This window comes from Callorhinus ursinus, unplaced genomic scaffold (assembly GCF_003265705.2).
Source record: "Callorhinus ursinus isolate GAN/ISIS: 27379988/994484 unplaced genomic scaffold, GSC_fseal_2.0 scaffold2, whole genome shotgun sequence".
NCBI classification, from domain to species: domain Eukaryota; kingdom Metazoa; phylum Chordata; class Mammalia; order Carnivora; family Otariidae; genus Callorhinus; species Callorhinus ursinus.
The window spans coordinates 104,833,594-104,851,471 of NW_027397064.1; the positions used below are offsets into that span (position 1 = coordinate 104,833,594).

The window sequence follows — 17,878 nt, forward strand, 5'->3', positions numbered from 1 at the left end:
TTCTTCTTCTTCTTCTTCTTCTTCTTCTTCTTCTTCTTCTTCTTCTTTTTTTAACATATAATGCATTATTTGTTTCAGAGGTACAGGTCTGTGATTCAACAGTCCCACACAATTCATAGCATTCACCACAGCACACACCCCCCACAATGTCCACCACCCAGCCATCCCATCCTTCCCACCCCCACCACCCCAGGAAACCCACAGGTTGTTTCCTCAGACCAAGAATTCCTCATATAAGTGAGATCATATGATACATATCTTTCTCTGATTGACTTATTTCACTCAGCATAATACCCTCCAGTTCCATCCACGTCATTGCAAATGGCAATATTTCATTCCTTTTGATGGCTGCATAATATTCTATTGTACATATATATACACCACATCTTCTTTATCCATTCATCTGTCGAAGGACATCTTGAGTCTTTCCATAGTTTGGCTATTGTGGACATTGCTGATATAAACATCAGGGTTCACATACCCCTTCAGATCACGACATTTGTATCTTTGGGGTAAATACCCAGTAGTGCAATTGCTGGGTCATATGGTAGCTCTATTTTCAACTTTTTGAGGGACCTGCATACTGTTTTCCAGAGTGGCTGCACCGGCTTGCATTCCCACCAACAGTGTAGGAGAGGTCCCCTTTCTCCTCATTCCCGCCAACATCTGTCATTTCCTGACTTGATAATTTTAGCCATTCTGACTGGTGTGAGGTGGTATCTCATTGAGGTTTTGATTTGGATTTCCCTGATGCTGAGGGATGTTCAGCACTTTTTCATGGGTCTGTCAGCCATTTGGATGTCTTCTTTGGAAAAATGTTTGTTCATGTCTTCTGCCCATTTCTTGATTGGATCATTTGTTCTTTGGGTGTTGAGTTTGATAAGTTCTTTATAGATTTTGGATACTAGCCCTTTATCTGCTATGTCATTTGCAAATACCTCCCCCATTCTCTCGGTTGTCTTTTGGTTTTGTTGACTGTTTCCTTTGCTGTGCACAAACTCTTTATCTTGATGAAGTCCCAATAGTTCATTTTTGCCCTTGCTTCCCTTGCCTTTGGCGATGTTTCTAGGAAGAAGTTGCTGTGGCTGAGGTCGAAGAGGTTGCTGCCTGTGTTCTCCTTTAGAATTTTGATGGACTCCTGTCTCATATTTAGGTCTTTCAACCATTTTGAGTCTATTTTTGTGTGAGATATAAGGAAATGGTCCAGTTTCATTCTTCTGCATGTGGCTGTCCAATATTCCCAACCATTTGTTGAAAAGACTGTCTTTTTTCCATTGGACATTCTTCCCTGCTTTGTCAAAGATTAGTTGACCATAGAGTTGAGGGTCCATTTCTGAGCTGTCTATTCTGTTCCACTGATCTATGTGTCTGTTTTTGTGCCGGTACCATACTGTTTTGATGATGACAGCTTTGTAATAGAGCTTGAAGTCCGGACTTGTGATGCCACCAGCTTTGCTTTTCTTTTTCAACATTCCTCCGGCTCTTTGGGGTCTTTTCTGGTTCCATACAAATGGGCCATAATTTCCTGTTTATATTTTATGCTTTTTTTTCTTAAAAAGTGGACATTTTAGATAGATACTGTGTAGCAACTCAGAATCAGCTCTCCCCTCTCCAGGTTTTGGTTTTTGTTGCCATTTTATTGTTGTTGTTTTATTGTTCACAGTGATGTTGTTTGTTTAGTGACTTTACTGGACTAATTCTAAAAAGTATATACTTCTTTTACTTTTCACACATGGTCACTGATGTTTCTACTCAGTTACCATTTTTTTTTTTACAGCTAATGATTGGACAGTTTTCCTTAAATACTCCACACCAATTAGTCTGCTAGTCTTTGTTAAGGGTATCTGACTATGTGTTGGGGCATTACTTCATTGTAGGCAGTTTACAGCTCTGCCTTTGCCTGCATATCCTTAAAGGCAGCCATATGTGAGAAGTTAGGACAAGTTTAGGTCTTTTCTGAGAGTGTGCACAGCCCAGCACATACACATTGCCTTCTAGATTTCCAGAAATCTGCTGAAGTTTTCCAAAGCCTGCTGTAGATATCTCCTCTCCCATTTTTTCCTTTTACATTTTTAGTCATCCTCTTGGTAGTCCCACCTGACATCACTGATATTAAACAATTCCTATTGATTGTTTTCAACACATACCCTCAGGATAGGGATGTTCATGTGGAGTGAGCAGTGAGTCAGATCATAATAGAGATAGGCTCTGAGACTGGATTAATTCAGGGAGTTTTCAGACAGATCAAATAGTGACAATTCTCTGGGGTGTGTCTTTTGGGAAAAACCAGACTCCTTCTACTCCCTTAAGTGGCTGTTAGGCTATGGTAGTTGTGAAGCTGTTAGTTTTCAAAGCTGCCATTGTTCTGAAGAGGAGATGAGAATAGGCAGGTTAGAACTTGTTCTTTATCAAAATTCAGTTTTAGTTCTTAAATACATGCTCCTCAGATTGTTGGAAACTTTTCATTAATTTCCAGAGCTCTAGAAAAGATGATTTTTGACAATGTTCTCATTGCTTTTATGGAAGAGCAGGTTTTCACAGGTCCTTACTCCACCATTCTGGAAGTGTTTTCTTGCAGTTGGGCCCTCGTGTGAGACCTGATGCTTATATTTGTTTAAGGTGATTTCCTGTGTTGGGAGCTGCCTGGTCTAATAAGCACTCCCAATGGGAGGATAGAAAAGTATACATGATAGCAAAATTAACCCTTTGCTAAGCAAAGGAGAGGCTAGGAAGGGAAGGTACCCGATTTTGTCATGGTTTCCTCTTCTGACTATTCTCTACTTGGTATTTGGCTTCTCTGAGCTCATTTCATGCTCACGCTTATCTTTATTCCATCTCTCTCTACCCAGTATCTTTACTGTTGCTTTTTTATCCTTTTGCTAGAAAAAGAGCTTCCTCAAGGACAGGAACGATGATGACTGTCACTTTGTATCCCCATGGCTTTAATTAGGCCTGGTACACAATAGGCACTCAGTAAATGTTTATGAAATAGAGTGAACTCCATACACTTTCATTTCAGAATCCCAAACTTATGTCAGGCAGGGCATGTTGAAATCCCTGCTACAAACTCATTTCCAGCAGGAAAGTAAAAAAGGGAGAAATGTCTGCAACACCCACATTCTCCTTAATTAGAGGGGTGAGTGGCCTGAAGCAAAGCCAAAAAAAAAAAAAAAGGAACAAACAAGCAAAAAATACAGGCAAGGGGTTGTTAAGGCACAACAGAATGCATCTCCTCTGGTTTGGGAGGCACCTCTCTGGTAAGCAAGACAAAGACCTGTTAAAGATCTCCTCAAGTAGTTGAACTGAGCTAAGAGCTGGTACACACCTGGAAAAGGCAGTGTCTAAGACCCAGGAATCTTATCCTTTCCCAGTAGGGCAAGCCTGCCATGCCAGTTTTCTGTGGCTAATGAAAACAATCCCTATCTTCATTATCACCCTTCCCTTTTGATTCTAAGAGACTTCAAGGTTTACAAATCTCTCACCTACCATGATCCTCATGGTGTTCCTATTCAGTCTCCACTTTACAGGTGAGAAGACTGAAGCTAAGGATCTTTCCTCAAATCAGTTGTCAAAATAAGTGAAAAAGCTGAGCCTAGAACCCAGATTTCTGGCCATTGGCCCCATAGTTTGTATTGTTTCTCTTAAATTCAATGCAAAATGAATTTCCTTGTTACTTCCTTGGGGTACATAACTATTCTCATTCTCAAGTGGCTTAACATCAGCTCTGTGACTGGCTCTCCCTCTCTCCATCTTTTTAGTCAATGGGAACACTAGTTGCTACAGTCTTTCACTTTGAAGTTTTGAAGGAGTGGAAATTTTATCGCATGCTCAGATGGGCATCTAGATAAAGGTATATCATTTCTAGCCAGATGTCCTCAAGGTACTTGTCAAATTTCTCATTTGTGTGAGGGTCAGTCTAACTCCTCTCTGTCTTTCAAGATTCAGTTTAGATGGTATATCCTCTGGGAGCTTGTTTTGCATTCCCCAGTCTAGAAGAGAGTCCTCTTTCCTCAGCTTTCACAGCATCCCATACTTTTCTCCACAGAAACATTAGCAGTATGACTCTGTGCTGTCATTCCTTGTAGTATTTTTTTCTCCTCTTCACTTTACCAATCTGAGTCAGCAGCAAGGGTAGGAAATCTAGAAAAGCTAAGAATGACTTTTTATTCCCAGCCATATTCCTGTGCCTCACACAAAGCCTGACATATTTTAGGCTCTCATTAGTGTTTTCCAAATGACTGACATTGATCTTCTCCCAGCCATCCTAGCTCTGAGTTCAATAGTCACACACTGTGAAAGCAGAGATTTCCTGGGGAAATGCATTTTGGACAAAACATTCTGGACAAAATGTTGACCATGGCCTGATTATGATGATGATGATGATGGTGCTTTTAATGGAACTGTAGATCTCTCCATGGTCTGCAAGATTGCAAGTTATTGGCTACCAAGCCACTGAACTGGGGCAGGAGAGAAAACGGAACATCACATATATCCCTACTGTCTTCCTGAGGTTCAATAGTTTCACTTGGATAGGCGATTTTCAGTTGGTTCTGTGGCTTAGGTTAATTGCCAGAGTTCTGAAATGGTTGATTTTAGTCGTTCTGCCTGCAGTTTTGTTGTTTTAGGGGGAGAGCGAGTTCAGCAAGGTCCTCACACTGCCATTTTGGAAGAGGTGATGATTTTATAATTTTGAAATTGTGAGAGAGTATAGGCTGAGTTTGGAATGAATTGTACCTTGTTACCAGCTACAGAAAAAGATGTTGGTTAATTAGTAATGCAAAAATAAGAGGCAAGCCATTTAGGCACTCAACGAAACAAATTGTTTCAATCACTCTGTAAATATTTACTTATAGGCAAACAACTATAATGATCATCATAAACTTCATCTATTTAAAATGATTTTATGGGTTGTTGTTGCTGCAATTGGTGGTAGTAGTAGTGGTGGCAGTTGTGTGAGTGTATTGTGTATGTTTGGGGTGCTCATTTTAAATTGAGAACATTTTATTGAGGGTAAAATCAACTATTTTCAGGGAAGCCTAGGTTGTTCAGTTGGTTAAGTGGCTGCCTTCGGCCCAGGTCATGATCCCAGGGTCCTGGGATCGAGTCCCACATCGGGCTCCTTGCTCAGTAGGGAACCTGCTTCTCCCTCTATCTCCCTCTGCTTGTGCTCTCTCTGTCAAATAAATAAAATATTTTTAAAAAATCAACTATTTTCAGAACTCAAAAGCAATAATCTGGATGTTTCCTCCAGTTAATATAAATTACTCAAGAGTCTCTGAAAGCACAGTGTGGCTGAAAATGAATATCTGCTATTGGGGGATCAACGTGCCTCACTCTTTCCCAAACACTTTGTAGCTGGGTACTTCAGACTGCTTGGTTAGTCCATTGTAAGTTCTACAAACCAGGGAATCTATGAAGCATCTTCCCATAATTGCATTGGTTTTGTTGTTGTTCCATTAATCACCAGAAAGGGATATTTGTGGCTTTGCTCATCTTAAATTCTGTAATACTAAGTTATGTATATACAACATTAATCTTTCTATCATTTTCCTGATAAAAAAGGAAAGAAAATAGTCCTCTAGTCAATCCTCCAAAATGTTAGGCAACTAACATTTCTTGACTGACTAATCACCTTACTTTATTGAGTGAGTAATCATCTTATCTACACAGTACCACTGGGGAGGTAGTAAATTGTGAAATGCCACCTTGGACAACTCATTTTCTTTCTCTGCACAAGGCTTGAGGATTCTTCAAGCCAGATTGTACTGAAGAATGTCATGTTTCCAAAGGATAAGCTTTATCTTCCATGAAACAGACCATTTGCAAAATTAATAGGTAAATTAACAAAGTGTAACAGCCCATTAGACCCACTGTCATAGTTTAGAATCTGAGCTGGGAAAGGAAGCAAAAGCTAAATGTGTAAACAGAAGTTCCCTGAAATGACAGGAGCTATCTGTCTGTGTGGAGAATTGTGGCCACTCAGTTGGAGCCCACAAACTGCTATTAACATGTGGTCCCCTTAGAGCCTCAGCACACGTGCACCAGAAGCAAGCTCTTGAGCTTTCAGACCAGAGCTAGCAATCTTACTTTGTGTGGGCTGGAAGTGTTATATTGCAGTAAAAGTGCTACAGCCTACTCTACTAACCATTTCTTCATTTTTTTTTTCAAAAAGTGTCTATTGAATACTTGCAGTGTTGAAATTTTAATAGCCCTTACTATATACCAAGGCCTGCATATGGCCACTGTTTTCCACTTGGAGAGCTAACTCTCTTAATGTAAACTAGAAACTACTGCCCTCCTGATCAAAAGACTGTGGGCCATACTAGCTAAAATCAGGAACTTTGCAATCAAATAGACTACTGTGTGACCTTGGGAACTTCTTTGGCCTCTTTTTAAGTCCTACTTTCATTAGATGTAAAGTGAAGATAATCTCACATTGTGGGGTAGTTTTAATTGTAGTAATTAAAAAAAAAAAAAGTCCAGGGGCACCTGGGTGGCTCAGTAGTTAAGCGTCTGCCCTCGGCTCAGGTCATGATCCCAGGGTCCTGGGATCGAGCCCCACATCGGGCTCCTTGCTCGGTGGGAAGCCTGCTTCTCCCTCTCCCACTCCTCCTGCTTGTGTTCCTGCTCTGGTTATCTCTCTCTCTGTCAAATAAATAAATAAAATCTTTAAAAAAGTCCATGTCAATAATAACCACAGGTAACTCTTACTGAATTCTTAGTATGCGCCAGGTCGTATGTTAAGAGATTTTTATGCACTATGTCACTTAAGTCTCACAACTAACCTGTTAAGTGGGAACTATTATTATGTATATCTTACATTTGGAGAAACTGAGGTAGGAGACATCAAACAGCTTGCCCATGGTCACTGAGCAAGTAAGCAATGGAGGTGGACTTCAGCTCTAAGCTGTCTGTCCCTAGAGCCTTGATCAGCCTTGACATTTCATCATCAGGCATTATTGTGTTTGTAAATAGTAGCTCTCAATCAGTGCAAAGTTCCTTCCTTTGCTCTTATTACCACTTCCACCTCTCCTATCTACCATAGGGATTAAAACTCTACTTGAGTACTTTTCTAGCTAACCTCTGAGGTACACTGTCTTCAAATTGGTTAATAAAGCCTCTTGATCTTCAAAATGTAAATTACTTGAGTGCTGAGGTGCACCTGGATGAAAATCCCCTTGGATGCTTCTTTTAATTCCAGCTGCCAAAGTGCAAGGGGTTCATTTCCCTTTTGCCTCTCATATAAATTAAAGAAGACACATTATTTCCATTTTCCTGTCTCAGATCTCATCTTCTTCACTATTTTGGAGGCTGTTCAGAATAAATACCATAAAATGGCTCATTTCTGCTTACACTTTATTTCTTAGTACCCACATAGATCATCTCAATCACCTATAGAAATATTTGTGTCAAAGGCTAAGGCAGCTGATAAATTTTTTTCCTTGTAGGTTATGAGTCTGAGTATCCCAGCATCTCTGCATTGAAAGAAAAATAGTTACATTTGGTGTTTGTGATGACTTGAGATAGTGAAAATATTTTTACTGCCAACAAAAGCAGTTTTATGGTGTTCAATCCTGAATCACTAAAATCTGGATTTTCAGTACAGCAAATTGCACTGCTTACAACTGAGGTTTTTCAAAATGAGTGCAATTTATTATTTAGGCAGTCTTCATTGGCAAGTTTGTCTATATGGCTAATGTCTTTGAAGAGTCAACAGACATGCAACACCTAAAATGTGTGTGTGTGTGTGTGCATGTGTGTGTGTATATGTGTGTGTGATTGACTATTCTGTGAGAAAGAGGGGATAGCATGTAAGTGGAAATACTGATGTTGTAAACAATAAAAGGTCCAGAAGCCTCAGGTTGTAATTTCTTTAAGAGTTGTCATTTTTGCTATTGTTTCCCTGTACTATTTTTTTAATTTCTTATTCCATAGTTAACTTTTAGTCTCTACAATTACATTATGAAGCTCCTACAATTGTTTTTGAAGCAATGTGATGTAGTGGGGCATTAGATCTGAGATTTAGACCTTAGTCCATCTAACTCCAAAGTTTATTGTCATACTATCCTAGACAGAAATCGATGGACACTCTTCTGCTTTTGAATGGAGACAGTGGTGTTTGGGATGGGTGACTGTGGAGGGCATATTCAATCCATTTTTTTATTTATTAATGGGTTAATTTGGGCACAGCGTTCAGCTAAGTACTGGAAGGCTGGGAGAGGTACACAGATACTAATATTTAGGATTCAATTCCTTTAAGAAACTTAGCATATATTTTGGTAGAGTGGGGTGGAGAAATAGGCATGAAGTCAAGAAAGACTTGCAGGACAACATGACACTTATGTGAACTTATATGAAGGCTAAAAGCAAAGTGGTCTTATGCAAGTTTATAGAACTGTGAACTGAAGTGGTAGATCACTTCACGTAATACTGTAATTTATGGATGTATTAAAGGTTCTCCTGGGGCACCTGGGTGGCTCAGTTGGTTAAGCGTCTGCCTTCGGCTCAAGTCGTGATCCCAGGGTCCTGGGATCGAGCCCCGCATTGGGCTCCCTGCTCTGCGGGAAGCCTGCTTCTCCCTCTCGCACTCCCCCTGCTTGGGTTCCCTCTCTCACTATATCTCTATCTGTCAAATAAATAAATAAAATCTTTACAAAAATAAAAAAAAAATATAAGTTCTCCAAAGGGGGCTCACCTGCAAAGGAAGAGGACCTGGGACAACATGGTGAGAGGTCAAAGGGATGGGGAGAGAGAGAGAGACCCAGCTTACTCAGTTCTCCAGACAAGCTCAGCTTTTCCAACATACCAATATGCCAGCCATGGAGGTAAAGTCAACAGTCATGGGGGTGAAGTCATCTTTTTTTTTTTTTTTAATATGAATGCATTTTTTTAAAAGATTTTATTTATTTATTTGAGAGAGAGAGAATGAGAGAAAGAGAGCACATGAGAGGGGGGATGATCAAAGGGCAAAGCAGACTCCCCGCCAAGCAGGGAGCCCGATGCGGGACTCGATCCAGGGACTCCAGGATCATGACCTAAGCCGAAGGCAGTCGCTTAACCAACTGAGCCACCCAGGCGAGGGGGGGGGGGGGGGTTGGGGAATTCATCTTGACATTCCAACTTCAGCTGACATCTCATCACAAGTATGAGAAACTCTGAGAGTAGAAAAAGAATTGTCCAGCTGAGACCTAGTCAACCCACAGAATTGTGAGAAATAATAAAATAATTATTTAAAGCCACAAAGTGTTGGAGTAGCTGGTTATACATCAATGGATAAGTGAAACAGTGGAGCTTTGAAGGTTGGATAATTTGAATAGATAGGAATTATAAGCATGGGAGCTTATGCGAAATAATTTGATATTTATTTATTTATTATTTATTTATTGAATTCGTTAAGATTGTAAATAAATTATCTAATTCATAATTGTCCAATAGAACTTACTGTGATGGTGCAAGTATTCTTTAGTTAACTTTTACAATATAGTGGTCACTTGCCACAGGGTGGCTATGGAGTATTTGCAGTAGGGTAACTGTGAATGAGGAATTGAAATTTTAATTTTAATTAATTTAACTTTAAACTGAAATAACTACATGCAGCTATAATATTGGACAATATAGCACTAAAGCTTTGGAAGTGGATACATTTCAGTGGTAGATGATGTTAACTCCTAGCTTTTGCAATCAGAAGTTGGGTTTGTGGGATAGGAATTAGCTGACTTTGTGGTTGTGTTCCTTCTGGGTTTGGCATTGACTAGCTGGATGTGTAGGGCCAGAGTGATATAAGGAAGGAGTGGTATATTTACTACTTAAAACACTTTAAATCAGTGAATCTCATTGTGGGATAAAAGATTGGGGTGTCCATTAACAATGGCCCACCCAAGTTGTTCTACGTGAAGGACCTAAGCACTGCATTATAAGGAGACCTCTGGCTGACATGGGTATAGGTGCAATTCATGATTAAAGCTTGTTTTTAATGATCAGTTTACTATGTCTGTGGGTAGTAAAAGAGGCCTCCTTAAAGAGTTATTAAGCATTTCATTAGGTATGTTTGATATTCTTCAGGAATATTTTTCTTCCCTTCCCTTCCTTTCCCTTCCCTTCCCTTCCCTACCCCTCCCTTCCCTTTCCATCTGAAATGCACTGCTCTGGAAGTTTCATAGGTTCATGGGTTTCCTTTTCAACCAGAATTACATTTTTCTTAAGTTCCTCCCTTGAGTGCTTAGAGAATATTGATGTGAAAGGTGGTTGGTAATCATAGGAAGCAATTTCTATATTCAGAAAGGATGGTACTTCCTGTGCATGGAAACTACAGAGAAACCTTTAAGTGGCAGACAGGAAGATCTGACTGAATTACAAAATGTCTGTCATGAAAAATAGCTATTTTTCTTTGGAGCATATATTCTCTTTTGCAAATCTACTCTTGGTTTTAGTGAATACAGAGGATCATTTTTAGTTATTAGTAAGCAGGTACATACAATTAGAGTATTGAAATCTTAGGGAATACTATGGCATCATAGTAAGTTAATTTTGCTCTATTAATACTGAGTTAGACATTTACTTATTAAAGTATTTATTCAAAAATTGAGGAATTTGTTCAAGTACATTTTACTAGCACTAATTCTGAACTAATGGGGCCCAAATACATGAAACTGCTACATTCATGAGAAGTGTGCTAGGTTCCTAGTGCCACATGCTCTCTAGACCTTAGTTCTTTTTTGTATATATTAGAGGAAATATGGCTACCTAAAAGATACTCATTACTGAGATCTATCTATGATTCTCTACCCCAAATCTTATTCTTTAAGCAATAAGCTCTACAATGTTTGCCAACAACAACATCTCAAATTGGCCTTTGTTTTGTGGAAACAAAATCATGATTAAGCCTTTGGCAATGATATTTTTGGAACTGGTGGTTTATTTGTATATTTATTTATTTATTTTTAATTTTTTATTGTTATGTTAATCACCATACATTACATCATTAGTATTTGATGTAGTGTTCCATGATTCATTGTTTGTGCATAACACCCAGTGCTCCAAGCAGAATGTGCCCTCTTTAATACCCATCACCAGGCTAACACATCCCCTCACCCCCCTCCCCTCTAGAACCCTCAGTTTGTTTTTCAGAGTCCATCATCTCTCATGGTTCGTCTCCCCCTCTGACTTACTCTATATTTATTTTTTTAGCAAGCAGAATCCTAAGAACATTTGGGGGGCTCAAGGTAGGGGGTTTCTGTAACAGGCTAAGCAGTCATGTGCATGGTCTGGTTTGTGGCTTGGAATTCTCAGCGGAGTGGATTTGAGGGGAGAGGCTGAGGAGAGGAGCCTGGTTAGGAGCCTGATGTTGCTGTCTTAGTCAGGGTTACTAAGACCCAACCTGGGGCACTGTCATTAGCTGGGGTAGAGAATGGGGCCAATTTTAGGAAAGTTTGTCAGCCTCTGTGACTGTGTCAGAAGATGGAGAGAGCAGGAAAGTGAGACAGACAGAATGGCAGAATAAGTTCCAGAATTTTGGCTTCATGAAAGAGGTAAATGTTAATGCAGTTCATTCAGAGGGGAGGGAGACTCCCTAGTGTGACTGGAAATACAGTGAGTTCATTTGGGGACATGCAGTTAGCCAGTAAGTGTTATATCTTGGGGCGTGGGGAGTAATTAAAAAGCTAAGGTGTGAAATATAGCATCAGATGGACCTGTTAAGCAATAATGTATTGCCAAACTGATGAAAAGTCATTATCCTTAAATAATGGCCTGCATCTGAAAGTTAATTATTACAGGGTGAGTTTATGGGTGCCTCATGCAGACAAGGTCAATTATCTTATACCCATTTAAAATGTATTATGAATAATTCACAGGTAAAAGTTAGCTGTAAAACATGTTAAAAATAAAGGTGGAGAAAACATTGAATTCAGTGGTAATGTATTTTGATAATCAGATAGATAATTTTACATGGATGATGTTCATACTTAGTATATCAAGAATTGCTCAATAGAATGAAGACGTTCAACACTTGCCACTATCCTGCTCCTGGTAATTGTGATACTATTTTTCTTAGTACGATCACTATTTTCATTTTGCATTTGACTACATCCAGCACAGTAACCATTTATCAAGCATTTATTCTTTGCCCAGCTTTATGGCTTTATGTTAACTCCCAGGGATATAATGGTTAGTAACCCAAGAGTACTGCTACTCAGGAGCTCAGTCTAGGGGCACCTAGGTGGCTCAGTCTGCCTTTGGTGTGTGCCTTCGGCATCTACCTTTGGCTCAGGTCATGATCCCAGGGTCCTGGGATCGAGCCCCGCATCAGGGTCCCTGCTCAGCAGGAGGCCTGCTTCTCCCTCTCCCACTCCCACTCCCCCTGCTTGTGTTCCTGCTCTCACTGTCTATCTCTCTGTCAAATAAATAAATAAAATCTTTAAGAAAAAAAAAAGAAGCTCAGTTAATGGAGGAGATAAATCAGTAAACAAATAATTTTAAATAAAATAATCATTGTTGGGATAGAGGTAGAGAGGCCTGGCCTTGGGAATGGTTTCTTGAGTGAGATTAGATCCAAAACAAGTCTTGAAGGACCAGTGCGAATTAGGCAAGATAAGATAAACACAGAGTATGCTGTGTCTGGGGAGTGAAGCTGAGCCAAAAGCATAGGCTCTAGAGTATGAAACAGCATTGTGCATAGACATATGTGCATGTATGTATGTGTCTGGGTGTGTGTGTATGTGTAGGTGTGTGTATATATACATATGTGTTTATATGTGCCACGTGTATGTCTATGTGTGTATGCATGTGTGTCTATGTGTACCATGTGTATGTGTCTATGTGTATGTATGCATGTGTGTTTCCTGTGTACCATGTGTATGTGTATACATGTGTGTATATATGCATATGTGTTTGTGTGTACCGTGTGTATGTGTCTATGTGCATGTGTGCATATGTTTTATGTGTGCCATGTGTATATGTATGTGTGTGTATGCATATGTGTTTGTGTGTACCGTGTGTATGTGTCTATGTGCATGTGTGCATATGTTTTATGTGTGCCATGTGTATATGTGTATGTGTGTATATATGCATATGTGTTTGTGTGTACCATGTGTATGTGTCTATGTGCATGTGTGCATATGTTTTATGTGTGCCATGTGTATATGTATATGTGTGTATATATGCATATGTGTTTATGTGAACCATGTGTATGTGTATATGCATGTGTGCTGTTTAGGGCAGTGGAACCAGAGGTAGCTGGTTTATCTCTTAGAGTATAGGTCAAAAGGCAGTCAGTCTCGATTTACAACCTCCATGGTGTTTTCTTTTCTCATTTCAATTGATTTTGCTCTGAGTGCTAACCCAGAGATTTCTATATCAAATAAAATTAAAATTATTGTTTCTTTTTATTTCTATTCTGCCTGCTTGTGCCCAGGGTAGGATGATGAATCCTCACACTTGTGGGAGTGAGGGAGAGACATGGAAGAGAGCCTAGAAGGGGAAGTTCTCCTGTCCTCCCTTCCCTCTCCCTCTTTTTATTACTCTTCCCTCTTTGGAAAAATTATTTATAATGAATGAATACATGTTACTTATATAACTTGAGAAGAAGTAAGAGATGCTTTTAAAATATGTTTAAAAACTTTATATTTAGCACTAATATGAATTCTTGCTTGGAGTTTAAAAAAATAACACACACACAGCAGTTTCTACATGCTTAAAATGTATTAAGTGTCCATACAGGGTTCCTTATTGAAGTTAAAAATACTTTAATTCTTGAAGGTCAAATTAATTCTTTGGATTTGTTTAAATGAAGCTTTATTCCAGCAATCTTACTACACACTTTGTATTTGATATTTATTCATGTACTCTTCCTTGTGCATTGTTCCTCCTTTACACCAAAGTCTCCTGAAGCAGATTTCCCCCTCACTAAGCATCATGAATAAACAAAATGTTGAAATGTGTTTTTTTCTCAAGTGGTCATCAGTTCCCGCCTCCAGTACTTTAATTGCCTTCAAACAGATATCTCTGTTTCTTGTTTCTTGTTCACCAATTTCTGTTCTACACTGTTGCTTAAAATTCTTACCATTCTGAAATCCTGCCTCAGATCACCTTTGCCTACAGGGTGAATGCAGGATATCTTTGCATGTCACTCAAGGCCTCTGTGGCTGTTCCCTGCTGGGCCCTTCCAGCCCCTTCCCTACCTTTTGTAAGCATTCCCCTCTGGGCAGTCAAGCCTTCCTGCTTCCTCCCATTTCTACCCTGTTCTTTCTGACTAGGACACCCTACATCTGGTCCATCATGTCAACCTCTCCTTATTCATTAAGATTTTGTTCTCATATTATCTCTTCCTTAAAGCCTTCTTTTGCATCTCCTGGCAGAATCCCCCTCAGTGTGCCCCCATGGTTCTTTGATCACTCACTTTTCTAGTCTAGAACGTATTATGTTGCTGAAATTGTTTTCTTTCAGCTGCTTCTTTCTCATATCATGTGAACTTGAAGGAGACATATCTGTCTCTATCTGTGTCTCTGACATTCTAGCACAGTGACTGGCACTTACTGAAAACTGAGTGAATAAATGGATTATTCCTTTCCATACACTCAGTGGTCCTACTTTTCTTCAGTTAGACCATGAAATTCTGTGACCTGATGCCTCTGCACACACCATTATCTTATGGTAAATTATGTGATAAATAAATGTGGTAAGTACTGTAGTAGTAACTTGTTTGTAAAGGTGACTGCTGACAATCTCTCTCATTCCTGTATATGCTCTTCTTACAAGCAGACAGAACCTATTTCCCTTCCCCATGAGTTTAAGCTATCTTGTTGTTATGACTTGCTTTGGCCACATAATTAACTCTGTGCCAATTTTCTGCCCTGGTACCAGGAAGTCTAACAGTTTTTATTTTTGTACTTTTGGAAATCTGTCTAACTTCCATGTAAAGAAGTGTGATCTGGACTATTGGATGAAAGAGGCTGTATGAGAAAAGAAAGGAACAGAAACTCTCCAGCTGTTCCAACCAGTCCAGTTGAGGCACCAGACATGTAAGTGAAGATTTTGGGCATGCTCCAGCCCAAGCCAAGTTCCCCAATTAATATGGTCACAACCAATATCACATGGAAAGAATTATAGCCCAGAAAATTGTGAAAAATTATAAATTGTTTTCCACAAAGGGTGAACAAACTGTAGCCCATGTGGCCCACTGCTTGTTTTCTTTTAATAAAGATTTATTGGAACACAGATATGCATATTTGTTTATATGTTAACTATTGGTGCTTTTGCTACCAGGACAGAATTGAGTAGTTGTGACTGAGACCAACCTTATGGTTTTCAAAGTCTAAAATATATATTATTTGGTTCTTTCCAGGAAAATGTGGGGATACTTTTTTATATTTTTTAATTTTTAATCATTTTTAGCATCTAAAAATAGCAGCTATTTATTAGATAATCAGTTTATGAGATTTATGAATCAGGAGTGCCTCAGGTGATTCTGGTTCAAGATTTCTCATGAAGTTGAAAACATCATCAGTTGATGATGCTGGGGCTGCATCATCTGAAGTCTTGACTGAGGCTGGAGGGGATCCCTCTTTTAAGGTACTAAAAGTGGAAATATAATAAATAATAAATACACATAAAATGCATTTTTGTTCTTATAATGAAAATGTTTTGTTGTTTTGTTTTGTTTTACTATGCTCAGATATGATCTCATTCAGTGTTCAAAATAAAAATCTCAGGAATATTGAGCAGCGGCCACGGGGTTGGCATGGTGTGCTGGGGCCTGGAGGAGGTGCTGCACGGGGGGGCGGGGGGAGACAGCGGGAGGCTGTGCCTGGCAGGTTTCTGAAACAGGTCGTGAACTTCAACGAGAGGATTCGGTTGGAAAATGAAAACCAGCAGACTTCAGATCATAGGCAGGAGCCAGGCAGAGTCCAGGGATTCTTGGAACATCTGTCTTCCCTTTGGGGGACACTAATATCTATTTGAAGACAAAGGCAGTTCCATATGGCAGCAGGACTGAAGGGACACAAAGGAGTTGTTACAGTGATTTGGTGACAGTTCTTCAAACAACAATGTCTTAGGAAAGGTGGATCAAGAAACTCCTGAACTTTTGGGTTACATTAAGTGAGAAATCAGCATGGCTCAGGCAAATCTCCTGGCTTGTGAAGGCCTAGCAGGTGTGAGTTTGGTTCCCACTGCAGCCAGCAAGAAGATGATGCTGAGCCAGATTGCCAGCAAGCAGGCCGAGAATGGAGAGCAGGCAGGTAGCCCTGATGTGCTGAGGTGCTCAAGTCAGGGCCACCGAAAAGACAGCAATAAGTCCTGGAGTCACAAAGATGATGACAGCTTGGCTGAGGCCTCTCATTCAAAGAAGACTGTTAAAAAGGTGGTGGTAGTGGAACAGAATGGTTCTTTTCAAGTAAAGATTCCCAAAATTTTTATTTGTGAACACTGCTTTGGAGCCTTTAGGAGCAGTTACCACCTCAAGAGGCACATCCTCATTCATACTGGTGAGAAGCCATTTGAGTGTGATATAAGTGATATGTGCTTCATCCAGAAGTACCACCTGGAGTGTCACAAGCATGTGCACAGTGGCTAAAAGCCCTACCAGTGTGAACGGTGTCATCAGTGTTTTTCTCGGACAGATTGATTACTCAGACACAAACGGATGTGCCAAGGGTGCCAGTCCAAGACTTCCAACGGGCAATTTTCTCTATAGGTGCGAGGGGCCCTGGGTGGTGGGAGTGATCAGAAGAATTTACTGAAGAGTGCACCCCCTCTGGTCTGATGGTCCCACCACCACCCCATCTGTACCTGTCCACCTCCTGGAGGAGTGGACCCAGGAGACCAGAAGAGTGCATCAGGGGACAACAGCCTCAGAGCCTCAGCTTTGTAAATAATCTGAGACTATGAGTATCTCGGGGAAGTTCCTACAGCATTCCTGGATGGGGAAGCTTGTCCCTGGACCCTTGGCTGAGGTTATGGGTGGAGAATGAAAGTACAGGACCAAGACTGGTGTGGCTCCCACAACCTTGGACTCCAGCTGACAGCTGAAATGGAAAGGTTTGGGGAGAGGGATTTGTTTGTTTGTTCTGTTCTTGTTTTTGTTTATTCAAAAGCAATTTTAGCAGCTGCACTGTGGATACAGGTAATATGGAGGCATAGAACCCTGGTCAAAGCAGGGACAATGGCTGGCCCAGCCCTCCCCAGAATTGAGTTTTTAGTTGCAGTTGATCCTCAGTGTTCCACAGCCCTACACCTCACTTTCTGTTTGAAGGAGTGGAGGATCAGGGATGGCAGCTGAATTTACCTTGGCCTCCTTACACACTGTAGAAACAGAAGGAAGAATGGTGGGAGGAGCCCACAAGGGCTGGGTCCAACTAGAGTGGGCAGGTACCTCTTCCTTCCTCCGGAGAAGAGCGAGAGTTGTGCCCACGGCTGTTGCAATGGCCCAGGCCACGCTGGTACCTGATGGGGTCAGCTCAAGTGCCTTGTGGAGGGACCTTGGGTGAGACCGGCCCACGGAGTCCTTCCATGCCTTCTTTGGGCACTCCATCTTGGAGATAGTGTGTGGCTACCTTGCTGCTGTTGACTCCTGAGCCAGACAGGTTTTGAGCAGGTAGTCATGGATATCAAAGGGGGTTCTCTCTTCTTGTGCCCTCTTAGGAACAACCCGAGACTAGTCCCAAGTTGAGCAACAACTGTTCAAGAAACAAAGGAGTTTGGTGTCCCCTGACATGACTGTTGAGCAGTGTGAGCTGCTCTCCCTGACCAAGTCCTATCACTGTATTCAGGTAGAGGAGATTGGGATGTGGCCTTTGGTCCCAAAGAATAAGATCTTCACTTCCTTCTTAATGGCCATCCCTACCCAACAAAGAATTGGGGGGAGGGGGTGCTGCGGAGAAAG

The 17,878-nt window shown here is 40.6% G+C and overlaps 1 protein-coding gene and 1 pseudogene across 1 annotated transcript in view; both read left to right on the forward strand.

The window, feature by feature from the left end:
- CNTNAP5 (contactin associated protein family member 5) overlaps nt 1–17,878 on the forward strand; it is an 872,890-nt gene that overhangs the window by 648,072 nt on the left and 206,940 nt on the right. The gene's annotated exons all lie outside the window — the stretch shown is intronic.
- LOC112812695 (zinc finger protein 740 pseudogene) lies at nt 15,918–16,824 on the forward strand (annotated as a pseudogene).